This window comes from Eriocheir sinensis, chromosome 13 (assembly GCF_024679095.1).
Source record: "Eriocheir sinensis breed Jianghai 21 chromosome 13, ASM2467909v1, whole genome shotgun sequence".
Taxonomy (NCBI): domain Eukaryota; kingdom Metazoa; phylum Arthropoda; class Malacostraca; order Decapoda; family Varunidae; genus Eriocheir; species Eriocheir sinensis.
In genome coordinates, this window is record NC_066521.1 from 16,522,862 (window position 1) to 16,535,960 (window position 13,099).

The 13,099-nt window shown below is 41.5% G+C and overlaps 1 protein-coding gene across 2 annotated transcripts in view; it reads right to left on the bottom strand.

Annotated features, from left to right (window-relative positions):
- Positions 1-12,646, bottom strand: part of LOC126998083 (hemicentin-1-like) — a 129,459-nt gene extending 116,813 nt beyond the window's left edge. For both annotated transcript variants that reach the window (XR_007752625.1, XM_050859463.1), the window contains exon 1: positions 11,777-12,646. The gene's annotated coding sequence lies outside the window, so the exon portion shown is untranslated. The remainder of the gene's footprint in view (positions 1-11,776) is intronic.
- Between the last annotated feature and the right edge of the window lie 453 nt (positions 12,647-13,099).

Genomic DNA, 13,099 nt, shown 5'->3' on the forward strand with positions numbered 1-13,099 from the left:
GGCTAATATTTCTTGTTTGCTTCGTCCCGCCTTTAATAATCCTGTTTTGGCATTCTTCCTCCACATTCTTGGTCTCCTCCACATATGCGTCGTTTCTTGCGCTCTGTTTTTCTTTATTTGTCTTCGCCTGGCCATTTGGTGCCCGCCGAGGCCATATTTCCCGTTTATGGCCCCTCCGTTTCCTATTGTGTGCTTTATGCGCCGTATTTCGCATTAAACGTGATGATAATAATAAGAATGATGTTAAGAATGCCAATAATGATAATAATAGTAATAATAATAATGTTAGTGATATGGATAAATCTCTCTCTCTCTCTCTCTCTCTCTCTCTCTCTCTCTCTCTCTCTCTCGTTCTGCTCGGTCGCTCCATAAGTGAGGCTCCTTGGACGCCCCACCCCCCACCCCCACCTTATCCCCTCCCACCCCATGACCCCCCTCGAATCCCAACACCCTCCTCCCCCCTTACTTTCCCTCCCTTGTCTCCTTCCTCACATTTTATACTCCCTTCTTCCTTCCTCCTTTCCTTCCTTCCTTCCTTTCTCCCTTCCGCAATTTTTCTTCCTCTCCCTCTTAATAACCGAACACTTGGAAATAAAGTAAAAAATATTAAAAAAAAGAACCAGAGGATATAAATGAAGACATTGTAATTATGCTTCTTTTAATCTTCTTATTGTTTGTTGTTGTTGTTGTCGTTGTTCTTGTTGTTTAATTTCCATAAACTAGTGGATATGAATAAGTTAGTTGTAATTATGTTTTCCTTTCTTATCTTCTCGTTGTTTATATTGTTTGTTAATTTCCTCTCTCTCTCTCTCTCTCTCTCTCTCTCTCTCTCTCTCTCTCTCTCTCTCTCTCTCTCTCTCTCTCTCTCTCTCTCTCTCTCTCTCTCTCTCTCTCTCTCTCTCTCTCTCTCTCTCTCTCTCTCTCTCTCTCTCCTTCGTCCTATTAATTTACAGCATGATAAGAAAATAAAAAGGAAAAAAGGAGAGAAATAAAAAAAGATTAATATGCGACGTAATGAAGTGATTGTCTCTCTTAATATCCCTCGTTATTATTATTGTTGTCTTTATCGTTTATTTGTCATCCTCTGAATAAACAAACAAACGCCGTGATTAAGAATTGCCTCTACTTAGTTCTCAAAGTAAATATTAAAGGTAAATACGAAGTCGAGCGGCGTCGCGTGGTAATGAGTTTTTTTTTTTCTGCTTGTATCAATTTTCCTTCCGTTATTTTTTTTTCTTGTAGCATTTATTTTCTCGTATCATTTTTTTACTTTATTTTATTTTCATTTTATATATTCTTTTCTCTATGATTTTCTTTATTTTGTCTTTTTTTTCTTAACATATTTTTTTCTTTATCATTTTTCCTTGTATCATTTTTTCCTTGTATCATTTTTCCCTGTATCATTTTTTCCCTGTATCATTTTTTCCCTGTATCATTCTTTCCTTGTATCATTTTTCCCTGTATCATTTTTTCCTTGTATCATTTTTCCTTGTATCATTTTTTCCCTGTATCATTTTTTCCTTTTATCATTTTTTCCTTGTATCATTTTTTCCTTGTATCATTTTTTCCTTGTATCATTTTTTCCTTGTATCATTTTTTCCCTGTATCATTTTTTCCTTGTATCATTTTTTTCCTTGTATCATTTTTTTCCTTGTATCATTTTTTCCCTGTATCATTTTTTCCTTGTATCATTTTTTCCCTGTATCATTTTTTCCTTGTATCATTTTTTCCTTGTATCATTTTTTCCTTGTATAATTTTTTCCTTGTATCATTTTTTCCTTGTATCATTTTTTCCTTGTATCATTTTTTCCCTGTATCATTTTTTCCTTGTATCATTTTTTCCTTGCATCATTTTTTCCCTGTATCATTTTTTCCTTGTATCATTTTTTCCTTGCATCATTTTTTCCCTGTATCATTTTTTCCTTGTATCATTTTTTCCCTGTATCATTTTTTCCCTGTATCATTTTTTCCCTGTATCATTTTTTCCTTGTATCATTTTTTCCTTGCATCATTTTTTCCCTGTATCATTTTTTCCCTGTATCATTTTTTCCTTGTATCATTTTTTCCTTGCATCATTTTTTCCCTGTATCATTTTTTCCTTGTATCATTTTTTCCCTGTATCATTTTTTCCTTGTATCATTTTTTCCTTGTATCATTTTTTCCCTGTATCATTTTTTCCTTGTATCATTTTTTCCTTGCATCATTTTTTCCCTGTATCATTTTTTCCTTATATCATTTTTTCCCTGTATCATTTTTTCCTTGCATTATTTTTTTTCCTTGCATCATTTTTCCTTGTATCATTTTTTTCCTTGTATATTTTGTTCTTGTATCATTTTTTCCCTGTATCATTTTGTCATTATTTTTTTCATTATCATTTTTTTTCATAATCATATTTTCCTTGTATATTTTTTCTTCCTTGTATAAATTTTTCCTCGTTATTTTTTTCTTTATTATTTTCCGCCGCTCCTGCATTTATTCCCGTGTCGTCTGCTTTAATTAGACGGGTGACGGAAAGAGTCATAACTTTGCTTAATTAATGCAGAAATTATAGAAAAAAGGCCCTAATGATATACAGGTGTGATCCGGCGTGATTTATCTTCGTTACTGCTTATTATTTTTTTCATTTGTTTTTCTGGCTCCGAGTGGGGAAGTGTCTCGGAATTGTATCTTTCCTCAGCGTAGATTTCAACACAAAACGTTAATGTAAGAAAACCAGTAAGAAAAGATTTATCCTTATTGGAATTTAGCTTAGATTTGTTTAGCGTTGATTTCAGCACAGAACGTTAATGTAAGAAAAGCAAAAATGAAAGGGTTATGCTGATTGGAATTTAGGTTAGGTTTGTTCAGCGTAGATGTCAACACACTTCGTTAATGTACGAAAACAAAAGAGAAAAGATTTATGCTGATTGGAATTTAGCTTAGGTTTGTTCAGCGTAGATTTTCAGCACAAAACGTTCGTGTAAGAAAAAAGGAAAGAGTTACGCGTATTGGAACTTAGCTTAGGACATAATTTAATACAAGTAAAAACTATATACCGACCTGAAAATGAAGTTAAGAGTGACAGCCTTTTTTCACTTGTATTTCCAGTGGTTTGTCGTGAATTTTAAAATTAATATATGTTGCAGCTAATCACAATTTTACTTAACTTTGATTTCTATATATTTTTAAAGTTCACCTCAATGTTAAATCAGTAATAACCAGTGTGACTTTTTTTCCCAGCGTCAATTGTGTTGTCAGCCTTAAATGGACATGTTGGCACTAATAGCAATTTTGATTAGCGTAAAATTCAATAGAGAAAGACATTCACATGAAAATTAAACCAAAAGTGACATTATTTTCATTGGCGGCTTAGGTGAACAGATGTTTTAAGCTAATTGTAACTTGATTTAACATAATTGAAAGTTGCGTTCACTTGAAAATCAAATTAGTAGTGTCACTGAGTGTCGGACAACCAAATCAGTAACAGTAGTAGTAGTTGTAGTAGTAGTAGTAGTAGTAGTAGTAGTAATATTTTTTTACAGACGTTTAAGTGGGCAGGTTTTTAAGCTCATCATAACTTGGCTTCACGTAATATTCAACAGAAAAACACATATACTTAAGACTCAAGCCAGTAGTGAGAGTCTGTTACATTATATTCATTAGCAGGTGCGTTGTGATCTTACCTTTACGTGAACAGAAGTTGCAGCTAATCGTGACCTCGCTTCACGTAATAGTCAATAGAAAAACACATATACTTAAGACTCAAGCCAGTATAGTGAGATTCTGTTACATTATATTCATTAGCAGGTGCGCTGTGACCTTTACGTGAACAGAAGTTGAAGCTCATCGTAACTTCGCTTCACGTAATAGTCAACAGAAAACACATCCACTTAAGACTCATATCAACAGTGAGAGCCTTCAACAATATTTTCAGTGTCAGATTCATCGTGACCTTTTAAGCGCAGAGATTCCTCAGCTAATCCTAACTTGACTTTTAACACAAAATTTAGGACCAAAGCGCATTTCCCCTGACAATCCTATCAGTAGCGAGAGCCTCTGTGACTTTATATTTTCCGTGGCAGGTGCCTCGCGAGCTCAGGTGGACAGGTGTCGAAGTGAATTATAACTTTGCTTAATGTAGAATTCACGGAGTTAAAGTCAAAGTCCCGTCCGCCACGCGTGACCTGCCTTCAGACCCGACTCCAGGTGTGTCCCTCGCTGGTCACCGGAATTATTTTCTTTCCCGGGACCTTTGGCGCGGCGAGTTATTATGCTGTCTGTCTCTTCTGGATGTTTGTCTGAATTTTTGTGCCTCGAATTGCTTGTGAATATATCTGCATGTCTGTTTGTACCGTTATTTTCTTGTTCGTTTATATATGTTTCTTTGTTTTTTTCTTTACTTTCCTTGTTTGTGTTTGTGAGAATGTGTTTTTCTGTCTGTCTGTCTTTTTGTTTCACTCTCCTCGTTTATTCCTTTATGTATTTCTAAGTTTGTTTGTTTGTTTTCTTTCCATATCTTTCTCTCTGAATATTTATCTGTGTGTCTGTTTGTTTTACTTATTCCTAACTCATCATTTTGTGTATTTATATTTAACTGTTTCTATGTTCTTTCTTTCCTTTCCCATCTGTTTGTGAATGTATCGGTCCGTCTGTCTGTTTTATTTTCCCTCCCCTTGTCTATGTCTGTATTTATATGTGTGTCCATCTGTTAGTTTTATTCTTTACTTATTCATTCTTTCATGTATTTATATCTGTCTCTTTCTTTGTTTTTTTCCTTCCTTGTCTATCAGTTTTTGTAAGTATTTATAAGTCTCTATGTTTTATTATTTCCTTGTCCATCTGTTTGTGAATTTATCTGTCCATATGTTTGTTTTCTTGCTCTCCTTTTCCTGCTTGTGTATTCTGTTTGCTCTGTGTTATTTTTCTTTCACTGATAATTTGTGTTCGTGTCTCTGTCTTCTTTTTCCCGTGTATCTGTTTGGCATTCCTCGTCCTTTTCTGTCTGTATATTTGGGTCTGTCTGTGTGTCTGTCGTCTGTGCATTTCTCTGCATATTCTCTTCATCATATTTTCTCTCTTTTCCTTCCCCTTTTTAACCACAGGTGTTATAGTCTGTGTTTGTCGTCTGTGTAATTCGTTTTTCTCTGCACCCTGTTTACTATATTCCTCCAGTAAACATATTATATTAATCTATTTTGTCTCATTTCCTTCCCCCTTACATTCATTAGTGTTTGAGTCTGTTTGTGTAATTCGTATTTCTCTACATTCACTTTACTATATTCCCTCAGTAAACATATTCTACTCACCTATTTTGTCTCCTTTCCTTCCCTTATTCATCCATAGGTATCATAGTCTGTCTGTGTGTCATCTGTGTAATTCGTATTTCTCTGCATTCTGTTCACTGTATTCCCTCAGTAAACATATTCAATCCATCTTTTTTGTCTCCTTTCCTTCCCCTATTCATCCATTGGCCATTCGACGATTAAGAACCCATTACGCGGCTGATATTGGAAGAGATAGTAATAGTTGTGGTAATGGTGGTGGTCCTGGTGGTGGTGGTGGTGGTGGTGGTGGTAATGGTGGCAGCGGTGGTGGTATTGAATTTAGTTTTGGAGGGGTGGCGGTGGTGGTGGTGGTGGAACAGTAAATGTTGATGATGGCACTGGTGGTGGCGGTGGTGGTGGTGGTGGTGGTATTGAATTTAGTCTCGGTGTCAGTGGCTGTGGTGGTGGTGATGACACTGAATTGAGTTTTGGTATTGCTGTTGGTGGTGGTTGTGGTGGTGATGGTCGTGAAGCATTGAAATGAGTGTCGTTGTCGGTGGTGTTGGTGGTAATGTTGGTAGTGGATTTAGATTTCGTGCTGGTAGTGATGGTGTTAGTGTTCATGGTTGTGGTGGTGGAGGTAGTGGTTGTGGTACTGTACTCCATTTTCGTAGTGGTAATGATGGTGTTGCTATTCCTGTGCGCGGCTGTGGTGGTGGTGGTGGTGGCGTTTAACCTAGTTTCGGTGTTGTTGTTGGTAGTGGCAGTAGTAACAGTGATGGCGTTAGTGATGGGGGGGTAACGCTCAATTTAATTTTGTGTTGTGGGGAATAACGGTGGTGGTGGTGGTGGTTGTGGTATTGGCAGCGATAGTGGTATTAATTCAGTTTGGGTGTTGACGGTGGCCGGGTGGTGATAGTGGAGGCGGTGGTGGTGGTGGTGGTGAGGTGCTTCTGCCTCTTTTCAGTCCTCGTCATCGGGCCCAGAAAACTTGATACACCTTTATACGCCTTCACGGCCTCGTCTCGTATTCCTTTTCACTTGGCGGCCTCGAGGATCAGGTTCGAGGGCGAGGTCAGGATCTCCAAGTTTAAAGCCAAATCGACGTTTTTAAAGAAGTTAGTCTGAGCCGCGGGGAGAAATCCTTCGAGGTCCGATAAATTTGTTATTCAACGATGGATGTTCCCTTGAAGGTGACCGTTGCATGACTGGCCGGACTGGTGGTGGTGGTGGTGGTGGTGGTCCAGGTGTGGTGGTGGTGTAGGGGGTGTAATGAAGAGCAGACAAACGAGGCAGTAAAGGTTTAGGGGAGGTGAAATAAATTGAGGTTGTTGGTCTAATATTATTGTTGCGGGCTGTGGCTGCGATTTTGGTCTTTATTTTTATATTTTACCCTTAATCCTGGCGGTGGTAACGATGGCAGTACTAGTAGCAGTAGTAGTAGTAGTAGTAGTAGTAGTAGTAGTAGTAGTGGTAGTATCAGGGACAAGAGTATTGGTTTTATTGTAGTACTTCTCAAACTCGACTTTTCTTCCCATAAAAACTCTGGTAATGAAATCCGGTGCTTTTTATCCCAAGACTTTTTACAACATTCCCGGTTCGCCTTTCAATCATATTACCAAACATGAAGGGATGAATGAGCGAGTGAATGAGAAAGCGAGAACTGGAGTGATGGAAAGAGTGAATGAGCGTGTGAGTGAATAAGTGAGTGAGGGAGTGAGTAAGAGATTGGATGAACTAGTGATTGAGTTAGTACGTGATTGATCGAATGACTGAGTGAGGCAGTGAGAAATTAAGTAAGTGGTTGTGATTGATTGATTGAGTGATGAAGTGAGTAGGCCAGTGAGTAATTAAATGAGAGTGATTGATTGAATGAGTGTGTAGGTGAGCGAGTGACTGCTTGAGTGAATGAGTGATCCGATTTTCCATAACAAAGTGAATGAATGAATGACGGATCCCATTTTCCATAACAAAGCCACAACGTAAAGTCTAAAAAACATATTCCAATAAAACTAAACTAGACCAAAATTTGTCACATTAGAAAGAAAAACATTGACAACTTCATTCCTTCATTTCAAGACATGTGTTTATCTTTCTAAATTACCCAGGAGAGAGAGAGAGAGAGAGAGAGAAAGAAAATGACCTTAAGCTCCTCTCTTCTCGGCCGCCGCGATACATTATGAATTAGGAAGTTACGGGAGCATTTGTTTACCTTCACCTGTGCCAAAGTTCCCTCATTAAAGCAATATGAACGTAGCTTAATGAGGCACCTTCCTACCTGTCCTCAGACCATAGAGACAAAAGTAACCACAAGCTCCCGCCATTACGAAAGTGTGGTTAAGCGCTGAAGTACATGGCTCTAGCTGTCTCTAACTTTCTGACTAACTTTCTCTCTCTCTCTCTCTCTCTCTCTCTCTCTCTCTCTCTCTCTCTCTCTCTCTCTCTCTCTCTCTCTCTCTCTCTCTCTCTCTCTCTCTCTCTCTCTCTCTCTCTCTCTCTCTCTCTCTCTCTCTCTCAGTCAGTTACACACCCTTTGAAGGTTCGGCGTAGTATTTTTCTTTAATATCGAAATAATACACTCGAGCTTTACGAGGAAGAGGAAGAGGAAGAGGAGGAGTAAAAGGATGAGAAGGTGAAGAAAGAGAAGAAGCAGCAGTAGGACAAGGAGTTTAAGGAGTTGAAAGAAGAGTGGAGGAGAAGGAAGAGGAGAAGGTGGAGGAGGAGTAAAAGGACTCGCAGCTGTAGAACAAGGAGGAGGAGCAGGTGGAGACGTTAAGTAAGAGGAGGAAGAAGAGGAAGAACCGGAAGAACCGGAAAAGAAGAGGGTGCAGAAGTAGGAAAATGATTAGCAGGTGGATAAGAAGAAGAAGCAGTAGAACAAGGAGCAGGTGGAGGCATTGAAGGAGGAAGAGGAAGAGGAGAATGTGCAGGAGTAGTAAAATTATTAACAGGTGGAGAAACAGAAGAACCAGCAGTAAGACAAGAAGCAGGAGCAGGTGGAGACGCTTAAGAAGGAGGAGGAGGAGGAGGAGGAGAGAGAAGAGAGGGAAGAGGAAAAGGGACAAGATAAGTAATGTTTCTCCCGTAGGAAAATTAATGTCCTCTCTGTCTTTCCGGGATTCTTTTCAGACGCGTTGTAATTTGCTTCCATTTACGCTTTTTCTTACCCTCCTCTATTTCTCTGTCTCTATCTCTCTTGCTCTCTCTCTAACTCATTATCTCTGTCATACACTTCGCTTAAACAGAGAAATTCCTTGCTCTGTCTATCTCTCTATCTGTCTTTCTCTATATCTAACGTATTATCTCATTCACTTACTCTCCTCAATTTATCTCTGTCTCTATCTCTCTTGCTCTCTCTCTCTAACTCATTATCTCTCATACACTTCGCTTAAAAAGAGAAACTCCTTGCTCTTTCTATCTGTCTATCTGTCTTTCTATCTATCTAACTTATTATCTCATTCACTTCGCTAAAATAGAGATAGAGAAGGATATAAAAAAAACTCAGTATGGACATGGAAGGAACTCATTAAGACATCTTCGGCGTTCAGAAACACGCAAATATCATGTCAAGGCGATGGACTGAAGGAGAAAGTGATCATGTTTTTTTCATATTTCAGCTACTAGTTAAATCTTGCGTAGCGTCCCTTAGATTGGCCCGTCCCTTCTTACTCTGCCTCTCCTTTCATCTTTCTCCTACTTCTGTTCTTCCTCCTATATTTCCGTTCGCTCTTCTCCTCCTGTTCTTTCTCATCTGTGCTAAACTCCTTCCTCGCTTCATTTTTTCCTTTTCTCTTCTTCCACTTCTGTTTTTCTCACCTTTGCTAGACTTCTTCCTCTCTCCTCTCCTCTTGACCTCCTGCTCCTCCTCTTTTTTGCTCGTTTTTCTCTTCTTTCTCCTTCTCTTACTCCTCCTTCCATCTTCTCTTTCTCCTTCTCCTTCCTTCTTTCTGCTTCTCCTCGTTCATTCTCCTCCTCCCCTTCTTCCATTCTCATATTTCCATCCTCTTACTTATGTTCCTCCTTCTCCATTCCTTACTTGATCCTCGCCGTTTTTTCCTCGTACCCTTGTTCTTTCCCTTGACTCCTCCTCCTCCTTACCTCCTCCTCCTCCTCCTCCTCCTCCTCCTTCAGTAGAGCCGAGGGGACACGGGGTTGGACGGTCGGTCGCGTTCGCTGCATTCCCGGGGCACAAAAACAAAGAATACTCGTAACCAGCAATTGCTTCTCTTTCGTTCCCTGTAACACAAGGGCGCGCGCGAGGGGGTGGGGGGGGGGTCGAGGGGGTCACTTATTTATAGTTCACGCGTATGTATCTCACCGTCTCGTCGTTAAACTTACTTCATGATCCCGTTCACTGTTATTTTTTTTTCCGCGCCGCCGCCACCCCGTTATTTCCGCAGCTTAATAACCGTGATGTAAGTATGCGCGCTCTGGACGTCCATAACAGCGAGATAATAACGACTCTGGTATTATATAAAAAGGGACGCGACCATCGATTCCCGCAGGCAGAAAAGGGATAAAGCGTCGGATTAAGGTTACGTTATTCTGGACAGGCGAGGAGAGAGAAGAGAGAAAAAGAAGCGTGGAGAGGACGTGGAGGAAAGGAAGGAGGAAGAGGTGTGAGGAGGGGTCTTGATGCGTGGAAGAAGAAAATATGAGAGGTAAAAGAGATTGGAAGAACGAGGGAAGTGTCAGGAGAGAGGAGAGGAACGAGGAGCAAGGGCTGAAGACGGAGGAAGTTGACGAGGATAAAAGGCAAAAAGGAAAGAGGGAGAAAACGAACTGAATGGAAAACGGAAGGAATACAGGGAAGAAACACGTACAGATACCTTCTAATTTACGCCGCCCATATATTCCTCGCTGCAGGGCCGAGGAGGGAGTGTCTCTATCACCTTCACGCATTCTTCCTCGGCGAAATGAACCGAGAATGGAAGAAAGTAACAGGGAAGGGAAGGGAAGACCGAACACACACACACACGGACACACACACACACAATCAGGACAAGAGGAACTCACGATGATGGAGGAAGTGTCTCTATTAACTCAGCGCATTCTTCTTCGCAGGAATGAACCAAGAAGTTGCAGAGGAGGGAGAGAGGGAGAGAGGAGGATGACACACGCACACACACACGGACACACACGGACTCGCTCACACCCCCAAGAGGGAAAAACAGGTAACAAATGACGATCGCAGCTTCACGTTCCTTCACGCTGAGAGGAAGAGGAAATAACACCGGAGGAAACTACACAAAGGAAAGCAACACGCGGACGTACACGAAGGAGAACTCAGGAGAGATAAAAGTTAATGAAGATCGCACACATCCTGAAAGCTTAACGCCTTGGGAGGGGAAACGGCACGGGGGAAATAGTACGGTGAAAAAGAGTAGCAGAAGAGACAAAAAAGAGGGGATACACACAACAAGAAGAGAAGAATACAGCGAAGAAGAGTAGCAGAGACAGAAAGAGAGAGAAGCAATACACACAACAAGAAGAGGAAAGTACAGAGAAAGAAGTAGCAGAAGAGAGAGACAGAGAGAAACAGAGAACAAACAATAGACAACAAGAAGCGAAGAATACAGAGAATGAAAGTAGAAGAGCGAAAGAGAGAAAGAGAGAAGAGGAAATACACACAACAAAAAGAGGAAAATACAGAGAAAGAAAGTAGCAGAAGAGAGAAAGAGAAAGAGAAAAAGAGAGAGAAGAGGCAATACTCACAACAAAAACAAGAAAAGAATACAGAGAAAAAAAGTAGCAGAAGGGAGAGGAAGAGAAAGACAGCAAGCAATACACTCATAAATAGAACAAAAGGAAAGTTTCTTAAGCCTTCACGCTACGGGAGGGAGAAAAACAACAACAACACAGCCACTGGAAGCAACACAAGCACAAACAAGCACCTACAAGCACCAGCAAGAGGAACAAAAGGGGAGAAAGAAGAGCTTTCATCCTTATCGCATTCCTCGATCCTTCACACACAATTCCAGGAGGAGGCAGCACAGCGTAAACAACACAGCACGGAGAAGATACAAGACTAGAGGAAAATTCAACACAAGGAAAATGCAATACTAAGGGAGAATACAAGACTAAAGATGAATGCAACACACTTAGAAGGAAGAATGCAACACACGGACGAATTAACACGCGGAAAAAGGCAAAATCAAAGGAGAATGCAACACTAAGAGAAAGCAACACATGAATGCAACACACGAAGGAGGCAACACATAGCAAAGAACACTGAAGGAGAAGACAACACCAAGGATAGCAGAACACATCAAGGAAGAAGGCAACACAGCAAACAAAACTGAAGGAGAACGCAACACTAAACAAGCAACACTAAGGGGGAATCCAACACACGAAAAAGGCAACACGGAGCAAACAACACTGAAGGAGAGAGAAAGCAACACAAGGAGAGAAGAACATTAAGGAAGAAGACAACACAGCAAACAAAACTGAAGGAGGAGGCAACACTAAGCAAGCAACACTAAGGGGGAATGCAACACTAAGCCTCCCGCCACACCGCCGCTCGCCACACTTACTCGCCGGGCCTCCAAGAGATCGTCAGGCTGAGGGGTAAGTATCTTGCAGCTTAAATCTCCTCTTCACGCTCTCCGGCCGGGATCACTGCACGGGAATCACTCTCACACACACGGCTTTCACTTGTTTTCCGCTCCTCTGCCTCCACACGCTATCTATCTTTCCCTCACGATTATTCACTTAACGGAGGAGGAAGTGGAGGAGGAGGAGGAGAAGGAGAAGGAGGTGCGCGGAAATGGCAAGGGCTTGAAGCCATTATTGTAGCGGTTGGGAATGTGTGAGTGTCTCTGTGTGTGTGTGTGTGTGTGTACTCGTGTGTGTGTGTGTGTGTGTGTGTGTGTGTGTGTGTGTGTGTATGTGTGTGTGTGTGTGTATGTAGGGGGTCGTCTTAGGTAAGGAAACAATAAAACTCACGAGGATATTATGGACTCTGAACGCACTCTTGTCACACACATAATTTTACACGCTCGTTTGGTTCGTTAATTGCTTGGTTTGTGGACTGAGAACCACCGCGGCACCTCCTCACACCTCTTCACACCTTGACGGACAGGTATCAGCGTGTGGGGGCGGTGAGCGGGGTACAGGCGTTTTCTTCTCCTCTCTCCCTCCCTCTCACACGCGATAATCTCCCAACTTGTCCCACACTTGTCTTGTCCAAATATTAAACTTCACTCGTTTTCTTCACACTATTGGACACGGATCTCACCGCTGACGTATCGCTCGTTGTCCTTTTCGGGAGACGCGGGAAGGGACAGGTGTATGGAGGGGGCGCCGGGTATGAGCAGGTGTGTGTGCGTGTGTGTGTGTGTGTGTGTTTGTGTGCTCGTTTTGGTGGGCGTGCGTGGCCCAGTGAAGCGGCCGCTGGGAGGGCTGCCCGCACACTGACAGTCTTGCTCCGTGCTGTTCGCCTCCCTCCCTCCCTCCCTCTCTCTACTCTCTCAAACTCTCTATCCCTCCCACCCTCTCTTTCTCCCTCCCACCCGACACCATAACGCCCCCTCTCCCCCCCTCTCTCTCCACTACCTCTTGTCTTATGCCCCTCCATTTCTCCCTCCTCTTCTTCCTTCTCCTCCTCCTCCTCTGCCCCCTCTTCCATTCAGCTCCTCAAAATCCCTTCCCATCTTTTTCTGTCTCTTTTGCCCATCTCTTATCCCCTGCCCCTTCAAAATGTCCCTCCTTCATTCCCCTTTCCTTCCTTCCTTCCTTGCTTCCCTTCTTTCTTCCTTCTTTATTCGTTCATTTATTCATCCTTTCTTCCATCTTCCTTTTATTCCCCCTTTTCTTTTATCCTTCCTCCCTTTCTTTCTTCCTTCCTTTTTTCTTAC